General features: G+C 47.4%; 1 protein-coding gene and 1 long non-coding RNA gene across 2 annotated transcripts in view; one reads left to right on the top strand and one right to left on the bottom strand.

Moving 5' to 3' along the window:
* Window positions 1-23,326, top strand: part of OSR2 (odd-skipped related transciption factor 2) — a 183,085-nt gene that overhangs the window by 140,632 nt on the left and 19,127 nt on the right. The window lies entirely within an intron of this gene.
* The window catches only part of LOC144828623 (uncharacterized), a 148,914-nt gene that overhangs the window by 115,278 nt on the left and 10,310 nt on the right, over window positions 1-23,326 (bottom strand). The gene's annotated exons all lie outside the window — the stretch shown is intronic.

Raw genomic sequence — 23,326 nt, 5'->3', positions numbered from 1 at the left:
TCTCTCGAGTGGGCTTCCCCCGGGAAGTCGTCAGCGACAGGGGTACGAACTTTATCTCGAAATACATGAAGTCCCTCTGGCAACAGTGTGGGGTCACCTACCGATTCACGACCCCCTATCACCCTCAAGGGAACGGACTGGTTGAGCGGTTCAACCGCACGCTCAAAGGGATGATTGGGGGGTTGGAAGAGCCCCTCCGTCGCCAGTGGGATGTGCTACTACCGTGCCTTCTCTTTGCCTACCGAGAAGTCCCCCAGAAGTCCCTCGGCTTCAGCCCTTTCGAACTCTTGTATGGACACCCGGTGCGAGGCCCGCTCAGCCTAGTCAAAGAAGGCTGGGAAATGCCCCCTCTAAAGAACCCTCCAGATGTTTTCAAGTACCTCCTAACCCTCCGCAACCAGACCAGAAGGTTCAGAGAGATGGCAAAAGCAAACCTGGAGGCCAGTCAGGAGGACATGAAAAGGTGGTACGATCAAAATGCATCCTCCATCGAATTTGAACCCGGCCAACAAGTGTGGGTAATGTCTCCCACCGAACCATGCGCTCTGCAAGACAAATGGACGGGGCCCTTCAAAGTAATCGAGCGCAAGAGCCCTGTCACCTATCTCATCGATATGGAATCTTCCCGAAACCCTCTCCGGGTCCTCCACGCTAATAGACTGAAACCCCACTTTGTACGCTCCGAACTCAGTCTCCTGATGGCAACCGACAATGGAACCGAGGAGGACTCCGAACCCCTTCCTGACCTCCTACGGTCACGGGAGAAGGACGGCTCCGTGGACGGGGTCCGACTCTCGGAGGCCCTCACCCTGGAACAGCGCCAAGGCTGCCGAGTCCTCCTGCTCCAGTTCTCCGCCCTGTTCTCCCTCACCCCAGGGGTCACCCCCTGGTGCTTACACGACGTGGACACTGGAGACAGTCCCCCTATCCGCCATCGGGCCTACCGCGTACCAGATCGGGTACGGGCCTGCATCCAAGAGGAGGTGGCCAAGATGCTCACACTCGGGATCATCGAGCCCTCAGACAGCCCCTGGGCCAGCCCAGTGGTACTGGTCCCCAAAGCGGCCGCCCCCGGCGCCACGCCGGAGCTCCGGTTCTGCGTCGACTACCGGGGCTTGAATGCGGTCACCAGAACAGACGCACACCCCATCCCCCGAGCAGATGAACTAATCGACCGCATGGGAGCTGCCCGCTACCTCAGCATCTTCGACCTAACAGCGGGCTACTGGCAGATCGGTCTCACACCCCGGGCCCAAGAACGATCGGCATTCTCTACCCCTGATGGCCACTATCACTTCAAGGTCATGCCCTTCGGCATGAAGAATGCGCCAGCAACATTTCGGCGGCTAGTAAACCAGGTCCTGGCAGGACTCGAAGGATTCAGCGCCGCCTACCTGGACGATATCGCTGTGTACAGCCACCACTGGTCCGACCACCTCCACCACCTCCGAGAGGTGCTACAGGCCCTCCAACGAGCTGGCCTCACGATCAAGGCCAGCAAATGCCAAATTGGCCAGGGGTCCGTGACTTATCTCGGGCACCAGGTGGGAAGCGGTCTGGTGGCCCCTCTGCAACTCAAGATCGCTGCCATCCAGTCGTGGCAGTCCCCCATCACCCAGACCGAGGTCCGCGCCTTCTTGGGACTCACAGGCTACTACCGACGGTTCGTGAGGGACTATGGCAGCATCGTAGGGCCCCTCACGGAACTCACCTCCAAAAACCAACCAAAGACGGTCAACTGGACCCCAGACTGTCAAGCGGCCTTCGAGAAGCTGAAGGCCGCCATGTGCTCCGCCCCGGTGCTCCAGGCCCCCGACTACAGCCGGGAATTTATCGTCCAAACAGATGCCTCCGACCATGGCGTTGGGGCAGTCCTTTCCCAGCTGAACCCCGAAGGACTTGACCAGCCAGTGGCTTTCATCAGCAGACGGCTCCTGGCCCGAGAACGACGCTGGAGCACCATCGAGAGGGAGGCCTTCGCCGTGGTGTGGGCCCTCAAAAAGCTCCGGCCTTACCTCTTCGGCACCCACTTCCGGGTCCAGACCGATCATCGGCCCCTGCAATGGCTCATGCAGATGCGGGGGGAAAACCCGAAACTACTACAGTGGTCCATCTCCCTGCAGGGGATGGACTTCACTGTGGAACATCGACCCGGCCAAGACCACGCCAACGCGGATGGCCTGTCCCGCTTTTTCCGCCTCGACGAGGAAAGTCCCCAAGAAGATGGGTGACTCTCCCCGCCTTCAGCTGGGGGGGACGCATGTTGGACAGGCCACATGAAGGGCTCGCTCCCTCCCCGCAGGACAGGGCCCGGGCCACCGTCAGCACCATTGCCCGGCCCAGCCGCCATCTTGGATACGGCACCACGCGGCCGTGCGGCCTCAGCCCGACCCCAGCCCTGGGCCTGGCCAGGCCCCGACATCCCGGCACCACCCTCCACCCAGGAGGTGAACGGCCCACTTGGCAGGTCAATGGGAGTACGAAGTGTCGATGGCTCTCCCCCGCCAGGTGCCGAGCACCCCCAGCCTCCTCGGGCGCTGGCTCCACCCCCCTGCTGGGTGTCTGGACTCCCTCATCCCAGACCTCCCGACCTCCAAGAGCGAGGGTCCGGACATCAAAGGGCGCCAGACCTATAACTGAGGCAGCCCCAGGACAGGAAGGCAGTTGTATCCTGGAGTCGAGAGACACCGCGACGAACTCATCCTTGACGGACTGTTGGCGCTGCCACAGCCCTGCCTTGGGAACTATTGTCCTGCCTGCTGGCGCTGCCGCGGCCCTCTGCAACCTTCATCCTCGTGGGACCTGCTGGCGCTGCCGCGGCCCTCTGCAACCTGCATTCTCGTGGGACCTGCTGGCGCTGCCGCGGCCCGTTGTAACCTTCATCCTCGTGGGACCTGCTGGCGCTGCCGCGGCCCTCTGCAACCTTCATCCTCGTGGGACCTGCTGGCGCTGCCGCGGCCCTCTGCAACCTTCATCCTCGTGGGACCTGCTGGCGCTGCCGCGGCCCTCTGCAACCTGCATTCTCGTGGGACCTGCTGGCGCTGCCGCGGCCCGTTGTAACCTTCATCCTCGTGGGACCTGCTGGCGCTGCCGCGGCCCTCTGCAACCTGCATTCTCGTGGGACCTGCTGGCGCTGCCGCGGCCCGTTGTAACCTTCATCCTCGTGGGACCTGCTGGCGCTGCCGCGGCCCGTTGCAACCTGCATTCTCGTGGGACCTGCTGGCGCTGCCGCGGCCCGTTGTAACTTTCATCCTCGTTGGGACCTGCTGGCGCTGCCGCGGCCCGTGCCACCTACGACCTCTTCGGGACCTGCCGGCGCTGCCGCGGTCTGACCCCTCCGAACACCGAGCTCGAGGATTGTGAGCTATCACCGTTACACACCCGTACCCGTGGGTACCAAGACTGTCCCGCTACCCCCTTCCCTTACTAGAGACTAGAATTGAGAGGATCATCGTGTCCTGATCGCCCTGTATCGTACCACTCTACTACCCGAAGTGCCTATAAAAGGTGTTACCCTAAGCTTTGTGTGGTGTCCATCTGTGGGGGGGAAGTTACCTGTCTGTGCGATCACTGTGCTCGGCCGACCCTCCCGGTCCCCGTCTAACAATGACCACCCAAAGTGCCAGGAGAAGTCTGGGGGGGGAGGGTGCAAAGTTAAAAAAATCAAAGTCAGGAAGGGAGAGGAGGCATGTGGCTCGGGTCCATGTTGTGTTCTTGAAGGAATCAATTCAATCTTGTAAGTAGATAATCCAGTTTATTATCATAAGTAGATATAGGAGTAAAAGGTACAAGCAGTTCAGTGTAGCTGACAGCTCTCCCAACTGAATCATAACATTCTACATAACTGCAGTACATAGTGATTACATATACAGTATTCTATAATTCTACATTCTACATTGCATGTGTATGTTCTACAATCCTTAAAGTAATAAGCACTCACTACACATCCCCCTTTCTTAATAAATACATTTTAAAAGTTAAAAACAACTTAAAACAAACTGAAAGAAACAAAATCAAAAACGGATAAAATCCTGAAACTTCTTAGGAGTGACAACATGTAAATGTAAATGTAAATGTATTTCGATTTATATAGCGCACGAATCACCCAGGGGTCTCAAGGCGCTTGCTTAGGGAACCCGTCCTGGTATTCCCCTGTGAGATACCCCGGCAGGGTATTCACAAGGTGAAAGCCAGGCATCCCGCCGCGAGGGGCCGTAGTGGAGATTAAGCAAGCTATTGCCCAGAGTCGCAGAGTGTGACCCCGTGAGTCGAGTAGGCACCGGAGCAGGCACCGGAGCGAGAATTGTCGAGTCCGTGGAAATTTTTAGCCCGAGACCCGCCAAGGCGGGGAATCGAACCCTGGTCCACGGCTGATCTCAGCTTCCGGGTATGCCGCCTCTAACCACTGAGCCACGCTTCTCCACTAACATGTCTTCCAACCCTGATGGACTTACTATCATCAACACTACTAGGTTCCTTCACATTTTGCTGAACTGAAGATTCTATTCTAGGTAAAGATACCTGAGAATTTATAAGATGAGAATCATGAACAGTACTGCTCTCTTCTCTCTCTTCTCCCAAAACATCTAAAGATGAATCCACCAAACCATCTTCAGGAACTACATGGGAATCAACTACATCTTCTCGAGGAACTAGACTTAGTCTTGGATCTTCACTGACAACTCCATACTCATCCCTTTCTTCCAAATTTGGTAAAACTTCCAACCACCAATAGTCTCTTTCCTTAGGACAATTGTTCTCTTCCATAACTCCAGACTTATCAGACAATGCAATACGATTCAAATGATGAATAGTACCATCATCTAACACCACTGTGTTTTTCATAACCTTGGTGACTTTTCTCGGGTTGGAAAACTTGGGTTCTAACTTTCCAGTTTTTCTACTAGATTTGACTCTAACATACTGTCCAAATTTGATATTCACCTCCTTGGTACCATGTTTGGTGTCAAAATAGGCTTTGTTTCTGTCTTGAGATTTCATGATGGTTTGTTTGACCTGGTCAGGATCCCATTCATATTTTTCACTTCTACCAATCCAACCAGGATTCAATCTACAATGGGGAAATCTACCTCTCATCAATCCAAACGGACTCTCCCCTATCGTGTCATGAACAGTGACTCTATATGACCAAATCAATTTGTTAAGTTCATCATCCCAATTCTTACTACCCTTCTTTGCCAATTGCAACAAACCTTTCAAAACTCTGTTCATTCTTTCAACAACAGAATTTCCTCGAGGGTGGTATAAGGCCGTAAACCTCTGCTCTATTCCTGTATAAGACAAAAATTTCTTCATAAGTTCAGATTTAAACTGTACATCGTTATCTGTCAAAATTGAAACCGGAAACCCTTCCCTTAAAAAACATTTGTCCAAGAATTCGATGACCACTTGTGTATTAACACTAGTGACAACCTCAATTTCTATCCACCTTGAAAACAAATCTACAAGAACCAAAATGTACTTGGAAATACCGTCTTGCCATACAACAGGACCCATTATATCCATGGCTACATGTTCCCAAGGTAAATTAGGACAACCTAACGATGACATCGGTGGATTCAGAGTCTTTTGTGATTTATCAGCACTCTCACACAATATGCAATCACGAACGTGCCTCTCAATATCCAAATCGATTCTGGGCCACCAGTACAACGTTTTGATATTCCTCTTGGTGCGAGAAATGCCTTGATGGCCTTCATGGCCTAAAACTATCACAATGTCTCTAATGCCCATCGGAGGTACAATCTTCCCTGCTCTGCACAGGAACGTACCATCAATACTTAACTCATTACGGACTTCCCAGAAAGGTCTGAATTTAGGATCTAATTTGCACTCCTTACCCCACCCTTGGGTGACTCTGTCTTTCACAGCTTGTAGCAGATCATCCTTCAAGTTCTCTTCCTCCCACTTTTCTCTAGATAAACCGGGAGTTTCAGTAAAGATTGTAGCTACGCACATATCATTCCAAGGGTCAGGATCAACCTCCTGGAGAGGTAAAGGAAGCCTACTGAGGAAATCTGCTATGACATTTTTAGCCCCAGGTACATATTGTACTTCGTACACAAAATCTTGTATTCTCATTGACATTCTAGCAATTCTTGCAGAAGCTTTGGATAAACCATCAGTGGTAAGTAATTTCGTCAAAGGTTTGTGGTCTGATCTGAGCATAAAACTAATTACAACAAGGGGTCTAAGGGAATATTTATCGACCTAGCATTGTTATCATCCCTTAACAATATGAATACCAACAAATTAGATAACAATGGGTCAAACAAAAACGGACCATCTAAGATCTACCTGTGTGACTACGGGATACAACTGCAAAATCCACTCCGGGTGCAACGTAGTGAAATAATTGTTCCCATCAGATCACCGACCTGTACCGCCCAACATCATTTGGGACCCTTCACCCAGAAGGATAGTGGTTTTACCCACAGTAGATTAGGCAGGTGGTAGCCTTATCTAGTCACAATGTCTCAAATGTGATTTCGGTGTATTCTGGCATCAGGAGGTGAGATGACTAGCAGTGCAAGAAATATTAAACTAAATCAAAAATTGCTAAATGTCAAAAAGTGTTTAAAATTGGGTAGTGGGAAAGGAAACCTAATTTTATTATATCCTATCCACTCTCAGATATTAAAAAACAGTGCTAAGTAGTGCAAACCAATAACTACTTCAATTAATATATGGTCGACATGTTTCTGCAGTAAATTCTGCTTCCTCAGGACCTTAATTGCTGCTACTGCTATGTGCAATCAGTGATGTGAAAAACATTATAAACAATATCACCTTGACTTCGCCTAATAATTAGGGAATGTACTCTCCACCTCACCTGGCTGCAGCTCAGGTAAAACGGAGCACCGCTCTGTCCGTCGGTACTCCGGACATCCGTCTAGGCCGTCTTGAGGACCCCCAAGACAGCCTAGACGGATGTCCGGAGTACCGACGGACAGAGCGGTGCTCCGTTTTACCTGAGCTGCAGCCAGGTGAGGTGGAGAGTACATTCCCTAATTATTAGGCGAAGTCAAGGTGATATTGTTTATAATGTTTTTCACATCACTGATTGCACATAGCAGTAGCAGCAATTAAGGTCCTGAGGAAGCAGAATTTACTGCAGAAACATGTCGACCATATATTAATTGAAGTAGTTATTGGTTTGCACTACTTAGCACTATTTTTTAATATCTGAGAGTGGATAGGATATAATAAAATTAGGTTTCCTTTCCCACTACCCAATTTTAAACACTTTTTGACATTTAGCACTTTTTGATTTAGTTTAATATTTCTTGCACTGCTAGTCATCTCACCTCCTGATGCCAGAATACACCGAAATCACATTTGAGACATTGTGACTAGATAAGGCTACCACCTGCCTAATCTACTGTGGGTAAAACCACTATCCTTCTGGGTGAAGGATCCCAAATGATGTTGGGCGGTACAGGTCGGTGATCTGATGGGAACAATTATTTCACTACGTTGCACCCGGAGTGGATTTTGCAGTTGTATCCCGTAGTCACACAGGTAGATCTTAGATGGTCCGTTTTTGTTTGACCCATTGTTATCTAATTTGTTGGTATTCAGTCTGATCTGAGCAAACATTTCTTACCCCATATGAATTTTCTGAAGTGCTCCATGGCCCACACACATGCTAACGTTTCTCGCTCTATAACTGAATACTTGGTTTCAGCAGGGGACAAAGAGCGGGACGCGAAAGCAATGACCACTTTGCCTCCATTTCCTGAGATTTGAGACAAAACACCTCCCAAACCAGTCCCACTGGCATCAGTAGTAACAATATTTTCAGCCTTGGGATCAAAACCTTGCAATGCAGGTGCATTTGCAATTGCACTCTTGATGCTGTCGAACGATTTTTGACACTCCTGATTCCAAAGGAAAGGAACCTTGTTTTTCATTAACACTCGCATCTCATAAGTTTTCTGTGAAAAATTACAAACAAATTTCGCATAAAACTCAGCCAGACCTAAGAAAGATCTTAATTCATCTTTTGATTTAGGAGTAGGTGCATTGAGAATAGCTTCCACCAAGGTACTCTTAGGTTTGATGCCTTCGCCCCCAATCTCATGGCCCAAATAAATTACAGACTTCTCTGAAAATTTACATTTAGTACTTTCAGCTATTAACTCATTGTATTTCAGAATACATAAAACTTCTCTCAACAACTCATCATGCTGTGTTTTGTCTTTTCCCATGACCAATATATCATCTTGAAAAAAGACAACTTCTTTGATATGGCCAAATAGGTTAGACATAATCCTTTGAAAGACGGCCGCTGCCGAAGCCAATCCGAAAGGCATACGTCTAAATCTAAAACACCCAAAAGGTGTGTAAAAAGATGTGAATTTCCTGCTGTTTTTGTCCAAAACGACTTGATGATAGGCTGCCGAAAGGTCCAATGTTGAGAACCACTTTGCATCGCGTGTCAAGGCAAGCATCTCATCAATTCTGGGCAAAGGAAATTGGTCAACTAAGATGTTATCATTCAGATATCTAAGGTCCACACATAAACGGGCCTTACCATTAGATTTTCGGGCCACGACCAAAGGTGAAACCCATTCGGCCGCTTCTATGGGTTCAATGACTTTATTTGCAAGCATTTTATCTAACTCCATTTTGACTTCATCTCTGACTATGAAAGGTATGTTCCTAGCCTTGTGAACTTTCGGAACAGCTCCTTCCTTCAAACGAATTCGGTGTGAGAAACCCTCCAGTTTACCCATGCGCTCCTCAAATACTTCTGGAAATTCCTGTAAGACCCACTTTTTTGTCTCTACACTCTCACAGGAAACTAAAACTTGCTCCTTGCTATTTGGATTAAGGATTATATCTAACATTTTCTAATCCTTCCATCCTAAAACTGATGGCCCTTCACCAGAAATGTACAATTTACCTGTGCATTGTCTTTCTTTGAAACGGAAAATCAAGGTTCTATACCCTAACATTTCTATACTCTTCCCAGTATATCCTTCAGCAGCAATATCATTTGGCTCTAACCATTCTCCTATGTGGTTAATAAATTTGTCTCTCCAAACATGCTGTGAAACAATTGTAAAAGGTGAACCGGAATCAGCTGCTAATTGTATTATGACTCCTCCCACTGAAATGTGACACAAAGGTTTTGAAGAAAGGTCATCACTAATATTTAATACAACCCTTTTCAATTGAACCAGATTCACTTGCGAATCTGAATCACTTGAAGAAGAAGGTGGGGAATCGTGCACATACGCCACTTTCCCTTTAGATGGTTTTTTGGTTTTACGATTGCACACCCTAGAGAAATGACCAATCAACCCACATTCAATACATTTTGCAGCTTTAGCAGGACACTTATCATAGCAATAATGTCCTTCAAACATTTATCGCCCTCTACCCACAATTTATCCTGTAATGTTTTGTTCTTCGCATACATGACAACTTGATCCCTGATTAGATCTTCCTGTAATTGTGCGAATTGGCACTTGGCAGCTAGTTTTTTCAAAGCTGAAACATATTCTTCAACGGATTCATGTTTCTCCTGTTTCCTGTGGAAAAAAGCATGTCTGGTAACACCAATACACACTGAGGGCGAGAAATGATCATCAAGGTTCAGTAAAGCGATTTTAAAAACATCTAAATCGCCATCAGCCCTTTCTTGTGTTACGTAAACCTTCAGGACCTAAAGAATATAGCAACATTCTCTTTTTCCTTTCCGGCGAAAATGTGCCATTAACATCTTCCAAGTTGCCCAGATAGTTCAAAAAGTACTCTTTCCAGTCAAGCCATGCAACAGTGGGTTCACCTGGAAGTGATAAAAACTCTTTAGGTGAGTTAATTTGAAGATTAGGTATTTTATTGTCCCCAGTAGCATTGGGTCTAGAAGATGAAGCTTCCGTTGTCATGTTTTCACAGAGGATATTTGTTGATAAATGTGGTTTGAGAAAATAGTAGCAGTACTGTTTGTAAAGAAACCTTAAATTTCACCACTTCATGAAAAGAGAAAAAATTTGAAAATGAAAGATTACCACATCTAGAATCTGATGCTGCAGGTACCTTTTTCTGCTAGAATTCCAGAAATTGCCGCTGTTTGAAAATCGTTCAATCCAACAAATTAAAACGATAAGGAGTTTACGCGGTAAACTGGTCCGGTTGGTAGGGAGACCGAAGCTTTTGTTTTGTTTATTTTTTTTTTTAAGATGGCGGCCCTGCGTGACCCTGTGCGCGTTGACGTCCTTTCAGATTTGTGAGGGGAAGCGCTTCCTCGTTGTGACGCGCTGCTCACGATGTGAAAACTGGAATGTCTGCGATGAGCGGAGCGTTGCACGAGTGCGAGGGATACACGCGCAGGATTTGAAAGTAAGCGCTTCACGCTCGGACTTAAACGGCAAGCCTTCTTATCAAAAACAGATAAATTTGATTAAACTTTCAGAATTGAAGTACAGCGTGGCGAGTTGAGAGCGGTCAGCTGAAAGATTTTCTAGCATATATTCAGTGATATGGCAAATCACTAGAATAAGTAGAATAGGGTTAAGTACTCACAAGTCATTAGTTGAAAAATAGATTGATGCAAATAATTCCTCAAAGTCGCTGTAATCCCATCCCGTCGCCAAATTTGTTGTGTTCTTGAAGGAATCAATTCAATCTTGTAAGTAGATAATCCAGTTTATTATCATAAGTAGGTATAGGAGTAAAAGGTACAAGCAGTTCAGTGTAGCTGACAGCTCTCCCAACTGAATCATACCATTCTACATAACTGCAGTACATAGTGATTACATATACAGTATTCTATAATTCTACATTCTACATTGCATGTGTATGTTCTACAATCCTTAAAGTAATAAGCACTCACTACAGTCCACTGGAGCAACGCCGAAAGACCATCCGCCGGTCGTGGCTCCCGTGCCCCCATACCTGGGGAAAGTTCACTGGGGTCCCCAACGGTGATGACTGGGCAAGGCAAAATCCAGGAAGACAGACCTGTTCTTGTTTCTCATTTGTTTCTGCAATGTGTAAATTTGTAATATTTTCCTCATGTATAAGGTACTCGGTTTTATTGTGAAGCGCTCTGACACCTTTGGGTAAAGTCCATGCTATATAAATATGCATTAACCCCTTCGACGCTAATGACAAAGCCAGCTCGTCATGGGTTTTACCTGCCCTGCGCTCATGACGAGCTGGCTTTGTCACAAACAAGCCATTTATACTTCTTCAGCGCACAGCAGGTAAACGCGGTAGCGCTGAAGCAGTTAAATAAATAAAATAAAATAAACTTATGTCTTCCACCCCTTCCAGGCTGCTCTTCGGCACCAATCAGCTGCTGTCACAAGCTCCTCAAAACACACACTGCCTGACCACCTTCGAGTCCCTGTCATAACACGAAGCTACCTAAATCTAGGTGACGCACAAACCAACCCGCAAGATGATGCCTGCTCGTCCCCACAGCATCACAGGCACGTCACCACGCACAATCCCAGGACAATAGTAGCTCGAGCTGTGACATCAATCAACGACCTGGCAGAAACCGGTCCCCGGAAGCTTGTTTCCTTCCCAGTGTAAGAATTGGCTTTTGTAGTCTGGTCTGCCCTGTTCCCATGATGCACTGGGCCAGGGACAGACTAATTTGCATACAGCCAGGTTCTGAAACTGGGATGGTGCAATGAGCTAAAAAACGGTGTTGGATCTAGCCCTGATCTCTTGACTGGGTGAGAGTACTCTGCTTAATTCAGAGACTCTGTCCATCACCACCCCTTGTTGTAAATAATTTTGTCCACCCTAAGCGTGGAAGGGTATACTCAGATGTGAGTCCCTTGCTCATTGCACCATCAGGATTCAAGCAAGCCGGGCCGAAGACGCCTGAAATGGCAGAAACCGGTCCCCGGAAGCTTGTTTCCTTCCCAGTGTAAGAATTGGCTTTTGTAGTCTGGTCTGCCCTGTTCCCATGATGCACTGGGCCAGGGACAGACTAATTTGCATACAGCCAGGTTCTGAAACTGGGATGGTGCAATGAGCTAAAAAACTCTGTTGGATCTAGCCCTGATCTCTTGACTGGGTGAGAGTACTCTGCTTAATTCAGAGACTCTGTCCATCACCACCCCTTGTTGTAAATAATTTTGTCCACCCTAAGCGTGGAAGGGTATACTCAGATGTGTGTCCCTTGCTCATTGCACCATCAGGATTCAAGCAAGCCGGGCCGAAGACGCCTGAAATGGCAGAAACCGGTCCCCGGAAGCTTGTTTCCTTCCCAGTGTAAGAATTGGCTTTTGTAGTCTGGTCTGCCCTGTTCCCATGATGCACTGGGCCAGGGACAGACTAATTTGCATACAGCCAGGTTCTGAAACTGGGATGGTGCAATGAGCTAAAAAACGGTGTTGGATCTAGCCCTGATCTCTTGACTGGGTGAGAGTACTCTGCTTAATTCAGAGACTCTGTCCATCACCACCCCTTGTTGTAAATAATTTTGTCCACCCTAAGCGTGGAAGGGTATACTCAGATGTGAGTCCCTTGCTCATTGCACCATCAGGATTCAAGCAAGCCGGGCCGAAGACGCCTGAAATGGCAGAAACCGGTCCCCGGAAGCTTGTTTCCTTCCCAGTGTAAGAATTGGCTTTTGTAGTCTGGTCTGCCCTGTTCCCATGATGCACTGGGCCAGGGACAGACTAATTTGCATACAGCCAGGTTCTGAAACTGGGATGGTGCAATGAGCTAAAAAACGGTGTTGGATCTAGCCCTGATCTCTTGACTGGGTGAGAGTACTCTGCTTAATTCAGAGACTCTGTCCATCACCACCCCTTGTTGTAAATAATTTTGTCCACCCTAAGCGTGGAAGGGTATACTCAGATGTGAGTCCCTTGCTCATTGCACCATCAGGATTCAAGCAAGCCGGGCCGAAGACGCCTGAAATGGCAGAAACCGGTCCCCGGAAGCTTGTTTCCTTCCCAGTGTAAGAATTGGCTTTTGTAGTCTGGTCTGCCCTGTTCCCATGATGCACTGGGCCAGGGACAGACTAATTTGCATACAGCCAGGTTCTGAAACTGGGATGGTGCAATGAGCTAAAAAACTCTGTTGGATCTAGCCCTGATCTCTTGACTGGGTGAGAGTACTCTGCTTAATTCAGAGACTCTGTCCATCACCACCCCTTGTTGTAAATAATTTTGTCCACCCTAAGCGTGGAAGGGTATACTCAGATGTGTGTCCCTTGCTCATTGCACCATCAGGATTCAAGCAAGCCGGGCCGAAGACGCCTGAAATGGCAGAAACCGGTCCCCGGAAGCTTGTTTCCTTCCCAGTGTAAGAATTGGCTTTTGTAGTCTGGTCTGCCCTGTTCCCATGATGCACTGGGCCAGGGACAGACTAATTTGCATACAGCCAGGTTCTGAAACTGGGATGGTGCAATGAGCTAAAAAACGGTGTTGGATCTAGCCCTGATCTCTTGACTGGGTGAGAGTACTCTGCTTAATTCAGAGACTCTGTCCATCACCACCCCTTGTTGTAAATAATTTTGTCCACCCTAAGCGTGGAAGGGTATACTCAGATGTGTGTCCCTTGCTCATTGCACCATCAGGATTCAAACAAGCCGGGCCGAAGACGGCTGAAATGCCAGAAACCGGTCCCCGGAAGCTTGTTTCCTTCCCAGTGTAAGAATTGGCTTTTGTAGTCTGGTCTGCCCTGTTCCCATGATGCACTGGGCCAGGGACAGACTAATTTGCATACAGCCAGGTTCTGAAACTGGGATGGTGCAATGAGCTAAAAAACGGTGTTGGATGAGAGTACTCTGCTTAATTCAGAGACTTTGTCCATCACCACCCCTTGTTGTAAATAAGGTTAGCCATCCTACGGCGCAGCACGACCAATAACATTCACTCTGGGCGGGGCCGCGCTGCGAGGACCCGCCTACTCACAGCAATAATCCCAGAAGCCGGCAGGCAAGTACACACTCTCTAGCGAGTACTCGCGCCTACTACTCACCGACCCGACGTTGTACCCAATACGTGAAGCACGTGACCATCCCGCCCTCAATCGGTGCCTGGTGAAATTAATTATTCAAATACTCTTTATTTACAGGGCTATCGATCCACACACTAGCAGCAGGGATTTCAGGTGGGAAAACTGAATAACAACAATAATAAGTATTGTTATTGCTATTATTATTATAATTGTGGTCGTTAATGCTCCTATTACTGTTTGCAGTGTTATTATTTGTTGCAATATAGATCGGTGATAGTATTGATCACTCGACCCAAATCCGACTCGTACTTCATGTTCTTCGCTTCCGTCTGTACCAACTCTATGGAGGGCGCATGCGCAGCTGTGTTCATCTGCTGTTTTGACGCACTGCTGAATATCTTAAGCTTTGTATCTGTCTTTCTTTCCTTTATCTCTGTTATATTACTTACCGGCGACTGGGGAAAGGACGGTCAGCCGAACATTTTCTCTTTGAGCGTCTGCATATTACACGTCTCTATTTCACCGTTTTAATTAAAAGCTACGTTTAATTGCGTTAGTTCGTTAAGGAATAGATATCCTCATAAAATGATAAGATTTAATGGAAGTAATGGCGGGGGGGTGTGTTATCACATTTTGAAGAGTCGTACAACTGATGCGTAATATAGAAGACTATGAAGGTGAAAGTCACACAATTAAAAAGAAACAATGCATATAATATTTTAATGCTACAACACCCTCACGTGTCAGCGGTCTGCAACAGAAATAACAAATCCAGTTCAAAATATGTAAAAATGAACAAACTGGAAACGCTGCTTTAAAAAAATCGCATTTATTGAATTAAGCGCCTCTACAAATGAAATGCGGTGCTTTAAAGCAAGTTCAACGTGCGATAAGAAAGTAAATACAACGAAACTGGAATTTAAAAAATATTATATTGAACTTAAGCTGAAAATTGTTTTTATACCAAAGTCCCTTGAAAAACACTAATTGATATTGTGTTTATTCTATATTTACAGTCGTCACATCGCGAGAGACATCACCTCGATGACCGCCTTGTGGTTCACGCATCAAGAAGCGAGCCCCCCCAAAAGAGAAGAACCAATTGTTAAAACAAATAATAGAGGGCGATAATTACAACATTTGAGTTGATTATTATCTTTCAAAATTGAACACGTTACTCCTGTAAAACGACACATTAAAAATATATGAAATATTAAAATGATTGTGATGTGTGAACACTTGATGAAAAGATCAAACATGTCAAGTAACCTAGAGATGTACACCGGGGCTCACCTTTCCATCCTTGCCAGCTTTAGAGATGTAATCTCAGGTCATCACCAACACCCCTTGTCGAAAACTTCTGTTTATCTCCAGTTGTAGGTCACTGCTCTTTGCAGCGCTATAAAAGACTTGTGTTGTGCGTTGTGTCCAAGAGCTACTTCAAAACGAACAGCACCATACTCGCCTCAGACTAGAACTAGTCACAACAGAGGAACACACTGCCACATAACAAGAGCCATATAATGTTCAGAATAGTAATATACGCAGAAATAATATGGGCTAAGTCAGACTGAATTTTATAATAATATCATGCCAGTGAAATGTGCACAATATGGACACCCTTTGCTTGCTATTCTGGCATTCATGGCGACCAGAGCACATGAAGGTGGCATGTAGCTTTCCGACTAATATTACTGTGGGTCAGATTGCTGCTGGAGTTAACTGCTGGCATCAATGTGTATCCTACGAGTCACAGATAAGAAAAACACGGCAGGGCCGACTCAAACATTCGGTCATTTGTGGGTCTGCATAAGGAACAGCTGCGACTTGGGTAATGGTAACACCAGTCATTAACACCAGTGAAAAACTCAGCTAGCAAGCGCCTTATAAAATTAAAGGTAGCTTGGAACTTCGTAGCGCTTAATTTAATCAATGTAGGTAAGATTCTTCGATGTGGTCTGCAGGCTTCACACGAGCTTATGCATAATTTGCATGAACTCAGAGAGTACCTTACATTCCCTTCAAGGGAGGGTCACAAAGAGAATATGGCCTGTGCATAGATCTGGTGCGGTCCTTATAGCGTGTTTATCTGTATATGGTCCCAGTTCACTTCTATGATCTAAGGTTGTCCACTAAGTGGATCATGGTATGGGCCCTCCAGCGTATTTATCCTGGGACGGCCCCTTTATGTGTGACCCGGTACGGTTCATATACGCTTGTCCAGTCATGGCACCTACGAGCGTGTGTGTGCTGGGACACGTGACCGCCCAGTCCGCGGTCGGAGGGTGTTTGTGAACGCTAGAAACTTTCCTCTTGTGCCTCTCTTCCCGAAGTAAGAAACAATTCCGCCGAAGCTCTGGCGCCCTGTGGCACCTGCTGCACAGGGGACCCCCCCACACCCTTTAGGGGACCACCAACTCATCCCAATGTTAACAATATTGTCTCTCTGCAGTGGGGCCATCATGTGGCGTTAGCCTCTGGCCGTGCGTGCACGGCGGTGGACATGGTGTGTTGGGGACACCACCTTCTTAGAGACCCTCCAGGTGCGTGACCGGCGCTGCGGGGACACCGGCACCGGCTGTGCTGTGCCTCTGCAGACCCGCACAGCCCGCGCCTGCGGTGCCACACCCGGCCGCCAGTCGGCGCTGCAGCTCTTTGGCAGGAGCGCACCGAGCACCGAAAGTCCCAACAGTTGTCTGCAGCGCCTGTTCTCCTTGCTCGGGCTCCTTGCCCCGCAAAGGGTCGTGCAGTAAAGCACTGCTTCACAGCCTGGGCAGTGCCCGCGGCGGGCACAGGGCCGCATTCGGGGCCCGTGGGCGTGCTGCATCCTGCCCCCCGCGGCGCGCCGCTCATGCAAAACCCAGCAGCACCATCCTGCCCAGGGCAGCTGTCATAGTGCAACTGTACACGGCACCTGCCGCCCCCCGCCCCCCCCCCCCATGCCCCCGCACACACACAGCGGCCCTCGCTGCCAGTCCTTGGCCTCTCGACGCCCCTCAGAGGGCGCGTCGCCCTCCTAAAAACCTATCACTCTTTACCCCTTTTCGTGTATTTATTTTACCACTGTGGCCTGTTCCTCGTGCTCCCCCTGCCCTAAAGCGCCTTTCCTGCCTGCACTACCTGCCCATGAAACCAATTCGTTCACAGTGGCGGAAGGTAACATGATGCGCCGCATGCAGAATGTGGAGAGTGGCCCAGGGGTCTCCCATATCTCATGGATATTCATTGGCCTTGGGTTAAAGGCCCCCTAAGAGTTGCTCCGTGACTGTTGCGGCCCCATAAACTTTGCAGTTCTATTCCTGCCCATCCTGTCTCCAGGTCAATTTTCTTCCTCTTGCTGCCTTTCTTTGCCAGCATACCCGATTCCGGCGGGAGTATCCCGGTCGATTTTGAATCAAAATTTGCTATCTTTTAGCTGTCTCCCGCTTGAAGTCGCCTCTGATGGAGTGGAGTAGTGTGGCTCACTGGTTAGAGGCGGCAGGCCTGAGAGCAGAAGTCAGCCCAGGACCAGGGTTCAATTCCCTACGCGGCAGGGTCAGGGTCGTGGACCTTGGTCAGCGGACTCGATAATTCTCGCTTCGGTGCTTACTCTAATCAGGGGTTCCACTCGGCAACTCTAGGCATTAGCTTGCCTAATCTCCACAACGGCCCCACCAATTCCGGGGATGCCTGGCTCCACCTTGGGGACCAGCCCACAGGGAAAGCCAGGACGGGTTCCCCAGAGTTATACAGCGCCGGGACGCCCTGTTGCTGGAGCGCCGGGACGCCCTGTTGCTGGGGCAGCTGTACAAGTATTTTAGATTTTAGATTTAGATTTAGATGTAACATAAGTCAATGGGGAAAATATATTCTCTCGACTATTAAAATCTCCCACTTTCCTGTTCGAAAATGTTGCCCTGTTTTCTACGGGCTTTTTAAAATCTGCGCACCGGCAAGCTCATGTTTTACCTAATTGTACCCAAACAACGTTACTTCCCAAGACATTACTTTACATTTCATTACAATGCTTATACATTTTCTGAGACAAACAAAAAAGCAACTGGCGCTACGCTTTCATTGATTTCAACCGCTGGTAAGCACGCATGCCCGCATTCCACACCATAATGATTTTTGGGGTGAGGCTCTCTGGGGTACTCAGGGGGCTTGTTGGGGGCAATATGATTCATTAAACATGGAAACAATAAATGTTGGCCTCGGGTTCCCACTGCCTGTTAAACGCCATTTGTTCCCACCCCCTTCAGAGACCCCTGACTTGCTTCTGCCTGGGGCTCGTAACCCACCCACGCGCCCTGCGGCCTCCAATGACGTGTTCTCTTCCCACGATACACACACACATAGGCCCATCAGTAGGGATGGCTGGTGGGGTCATTATTCCCGCGGCCCATCCTTTCCAAGGCCCCGCACTCGACTTGTAACAATTAGTTAATATTTTAAAGAAACACTATTTTATGTCTTAATGACGATGAAGCTCCCATGGATAGCACCACTAGATGGCGCCAGATGCTACTGGCCCAAGCCCAGCAAATTCTTATAGCATGCCTTTTCATGCTGCAGGCTGTCCTTGTACCCGTTACCTCCTTCTCTTCAGCCCGCCTACCCTGCCTGCTGCACTCTCCGGCCTCCAGTACTTGTTACTTCACCCTCCTTTCCCCGCCATGTAATGCCCCCCCCCCACCCGTTCAGAGGCCTGCTTCACTCACATTTCTCTTCTGCCTGCTACACTGACGCGAGTTTCTCAACTGCCTGCTTTTCTTTTCACTGTTCAAACACAATTCTTTTCTCATCACTCTGCTGCCTGCACTCACAGTCTTCGTGCCCTCTGCACTGCCAGTGATTATGGCAACCTGTGGTATGTTATTTTTGTAGCACTCAATTTATCATTGTTATCACATTGCACAACATAACACTGCAACTAACCCATCTGCTATGTCCTTCAGTTTATGGGGCAACTCTGGGGAAACAGCCCACAAGGCTGAGTGTTTGTCAGTATCACCGGAAGTCACAAGTGGCATTATTGGACCATGTCACACTTTAACTGTTACATATTTTTTAAATATCACATGGTCAGTATGACACCGTGTTTTTTTTCAAACAGGACAGTCTCATTGGAAGCAGCAGGTTGAATACTACCGTGTAAAACTTGGTAGTTCATACTGTCAAGAAAACATGAGAAAAAGCACGTTATTGTGTTAGATAAAAGATGATATTTAGTGACAACCTTTCTCAATTTTAAATTGCTATTACGGGACAGACATTTAATAGCTGTTCGGTGCAATTTTTTACTGCTAACAACTGATTGTAAACAATGCTTATGTTCTGTTTTCACCCCCTCCTTAGAAAGCAAATTAAATACTGTAAATTCACCTGTTTGGCTATCCTAGAACGCTCACACATGCAATAAAACCCCAACACATGACCTTATAAAAATAAATTCAAAGAAATAGAATAATGTTCTAGCCTCCCCATTGGTTGAACTTCATAATCGACAGGAATAATGCAATTTATGTGACTGTGCACACTGCAGCTCACCAGTAGATGAAATCCACATTAAATAAGGGCTTTTAAATCACTGCTGGTTGGATGGTTATGGCCACCGGACATATGTATACGTCTGAGGTATTTGTGTAGCATGAACCTACTCAAAATGCAGCGGCGCACTTTACAGGGTCAAGGACAATGATATAGACTAGCAGTGATTGAAGGGGAGGGGGAGGGGAATTGGTGGTTATGCAAGAGGACACGTCATGGATGATAATGGGTTTTGAAACTGTTGGATTGAATATTTGGATAGCAATACGTAGCTAGATTGCAGTGAGGGCGGTTTTATTTTTATTTGTCATGGCTACAATGTTGATTGAATTAAAAGTGGAATATTTGCTTTCTTTATTATAAGGCATTAGTCCTTACTCCCTGGTGGTCCTCGACGTCTACCCAGTGGGCCGACAACTCTTTAGAAAGTTAAATAGGTTTAACAGACAAATTAAGTATCTATACATAGAAAAGCAAAACTAGACAGTTTATGACACTCTGTAAATCTAAAACTGGAGGCTAAATATTAAGTTTTGTATTCTTATCTCGTCTTGTGGGCGCACCCCAGCACCGCAGATGGGATCTAGTATGGGCATTTGGTGGCCTCATCGGAATGCTCCGACAAAAAGTGCGTGCCTTCGGACCAAAGAAGACAAATTGGTGTGTCCAGCATGTCACTTCATCTTTTTGAAATAAAGCGGCATTTTGAAACGCGTGAACCATCTCATTAAAGTTGTGATATTTACATATTTTTGTTTGTGAATTGAATAAAAAAAGTCCATAATTTGTCTATAATATTTGCTGTATACGCGTTTCTGTATTTTGGTGAATTCTTGTATGGTTCAAATTGTAGACCAGCTTAGACACGGGCCCCTCAGCTTGCAGTAATAATTCTGGGCTTGTCCAGAGAAGTCAAAAGGTTAGAACACTGTCCTAAGGGAATGGGGTACTTTTAGAGGAGAGCATCACTGACTTGTTTGCAGGCTGTCAGCTCATCCTAGCGAAGCACCGGGGGCTCCCCGAGAGCACCCCGGGCAGGATCTACCGGGGTACAGTGTGAACCCCAGGATCCCGGGACCCTCCCCTGGCGTGCAGTCAGCGTGCACTGAAGACACGTGTGACTCGCCGACGGATGGGAAAGACCCCTCCTTGGACTGCTTGGTGACCCCCACCCTAAACCCTGCCCACTGGTGCCTCCCCGACGTAAGACCTGCGCCTAGAAGGGGAGAGCAGGGCGCTACATCACACCTAGAATCACAGCAACCGGCGCACATCAAACTACTGGGCTGTCTTAAGTGGAGCGGCCGGTGTTTGAAGTGAATGTGGGCGTCCCGACCCCTGGGTGGGCCCGGGGGTCCATACCAGGGGGCATAAGCTGTACATTTACAGTCAAGGAGTCGCGTGTTGCAGGGACGAAGCCCACATGTTCCCCTTTGATCTGACTGTGGGTGTGAGAGGACTACTGCACGCACCTCACCTGTAACCCCTGGGGGGTCCCACGCGAGGAGGGGCGCTGCTCCCCCGTGCCCACTGAAAAGGACAGACCGCACACAAAAAACGTGACACTAGCGCAACATCTAACACGTGCAGGGAGTACAGTGCACGAGCTTCCAAACCCCCAGAAGAATTACCGAAGCGCTCCTTTATTTCAAACTTAATATTAAAGTGCAGCGGCATGGAAGGGAACCCACCAAAACGGCTACTAAAATGCGCCTTCCGTAACTGGTGTAGCGGTCATACTAACATTGTAGTATTTAAGAACAGTGATTTCTTAAACATGCAGTAGGTGCTCATATTGTAATTAACTCATTTAAAGAGGTAAGAAGACCACTAAAAAAAACAGTTTCAACGAAAGTTAAAACTCGGGGGCGGCGGGGTTCCACGTGCACTGAGCGAACCTCCGGTGAAGATGAGGGTGGGGGTCTCCACAGCCGGGACACCGGCTCATTCTCCCGGCGCGTGGGTCCTGCCTCGGCGAGGACCGAAACATCCACGTGGGCGCCAAGAGGCAGGTCTGGTGAACAGCGCCCACAGTATGTCGACTTCCACAGCACGCATTTGGAATGCACCCACGAGTGTGGCGCCTAACAAAAAGAATACACACCATACATAGGTATATATATAGCTAAAACAGGGATTCGAGTGCAAATTTGATGCGTTCTTGTGAATTGCTGAATTTGCCCAAAACTAACAAAAGTGGTTTATTACACCAAACGTCTAGCAGAGCTTTAAATTCAACAGAACACACGTCGCTGCACTCAACTGCCGAGATTTCGCAGAAAACATAACAGGGTTCCAATTAGTTTAAAACAGAGATTCGCTGGAATTAAACTATGAACCATAAATTGTATGACTTTATTCGTGTGAATAGGATGGATAGATAGATAGATAGATAGATAGATAGATAGATAGATAGATAGATAGATAGATAGATAGATAGATAGATAGATACTGTGCAATATCGTCCTATACTTCACTCAAGTGACTCTGATGAAATCATAAACCACAATGCCGGAGTAGTATGGAATCTTCAAAAGACATTTTTTTATTTTGGGCAGTTGGTTTGAAAATGTGTTTGGTTGCCTTTAGTACACAGAAAGGAAGGGTACATAAGTGTACATTTAAGACTATATATTTGCAGATAAAAACACCCTTTAGTTTATTTTAAAAACCACATTCTTGTTTACATTGGAGATATTTTTAAGGCTGTTCTCTGCAGGGCACTTTAAGGAGAAAATTGGGGATGTGTTTGCATTTCACAAATAGATAGTTGATTAAAAACGGACAAAGGACTGCAGAATGGTTTCCGAATGTCGTTAAAATGGTGAAACTCACATTTTACACAATTCCATACAAGAAAATCAAATAAGCATGCAATATGTGTGTGGGCGGCGTAGATACAAACATAAAATATTTCCAGTTTTAAAAGTTATACAGAAATGGGAAAGTCTGAATAATGTAATTAATTTGACGAGCAATATCTGCAGGTCATGTTCAGCATTTTAGATAGTTCCCTTTACATGGATATTTCTTATCAACCTTACTGAGCTCAATGTCATGATTTGGTTCTAACCTGTGCTATGTGGTGCGTGTGGCGAGTACGTGTAAACATGGATGTGAAAGCGTGTGTGTGTACACATATGATGGATTTTCAAAGATCCGTTCGCAGAGTGAGCAGAGGGCGGCGAGAGGACACTAAACCTGATTCTAATAATCCCCTTGGCTTTGAGCTGTGACTAGTCTGCGGTATCCGTAGGTGATGATTCCCCCGCGGGGCAGGAGCAGTGCACTAGGCCAGGCGCCCGTCCCACGAGAAGTGAATGTGGCAAAGTCCACTTAAGCAAGAACGCGGGGTCGCACCGGAGCTCAGGCAGGTGCGACAGCTCAGCGAGTCAACTAGATTCGAATCCTGGGCGGCCTTTCTGCCTTTCGTCCTTCTGAAGTCGATTGAAGTGGGGCATTGTACGGGTTGTTTTACAGTGCTATGAACCGGCAGAGGTGCGACAGCAAGCGCTAGAATAAAAGGGGGGAAGGGGACATCTTATTTCACAGGAATTGTTTATATCTTCTCATCCTAAAAAAAAATCGGTATTTAAACGTCAACGAAATTAAATACATCTTCCCTCTTCCTGCAGAATACTCTCCCTCCTGAAAGTTCTATAAAGCCGCTATTTGCGCCCCCCAGGATCAGTTCATCTCTAAAGCGCCTATATATTCAGAGGCCATGGGTACCATGCAGGCATGTGTTACAGAGCCGGCCTTGCGGTCTAACGGGTGTCAGTGTTTTAAAGAACATTACAGCTCGGCGTCTATTTGCCACTGTCAAGAAGTTACCATA

The sequence above is a fragment of the Lissotriton helveticus genome, chromosome 4_1 (assembly GCF_964261635.1).
Source record: "Lissotriton helveticus chromosome 4_1, aLisHel1.1, whole genome shotgun sequence".
Taxonomy (NCBI): Eukaryota; Metazoa; Chordata; class Amphibia; order Caudata; family Salamandridae; genus Lissotriton; species Lissotriton helveticus.
Note: the sequence above shows the minus strand (reverse complement) of the source record. Positions and strands in the feature narration are given on the sequence as shown.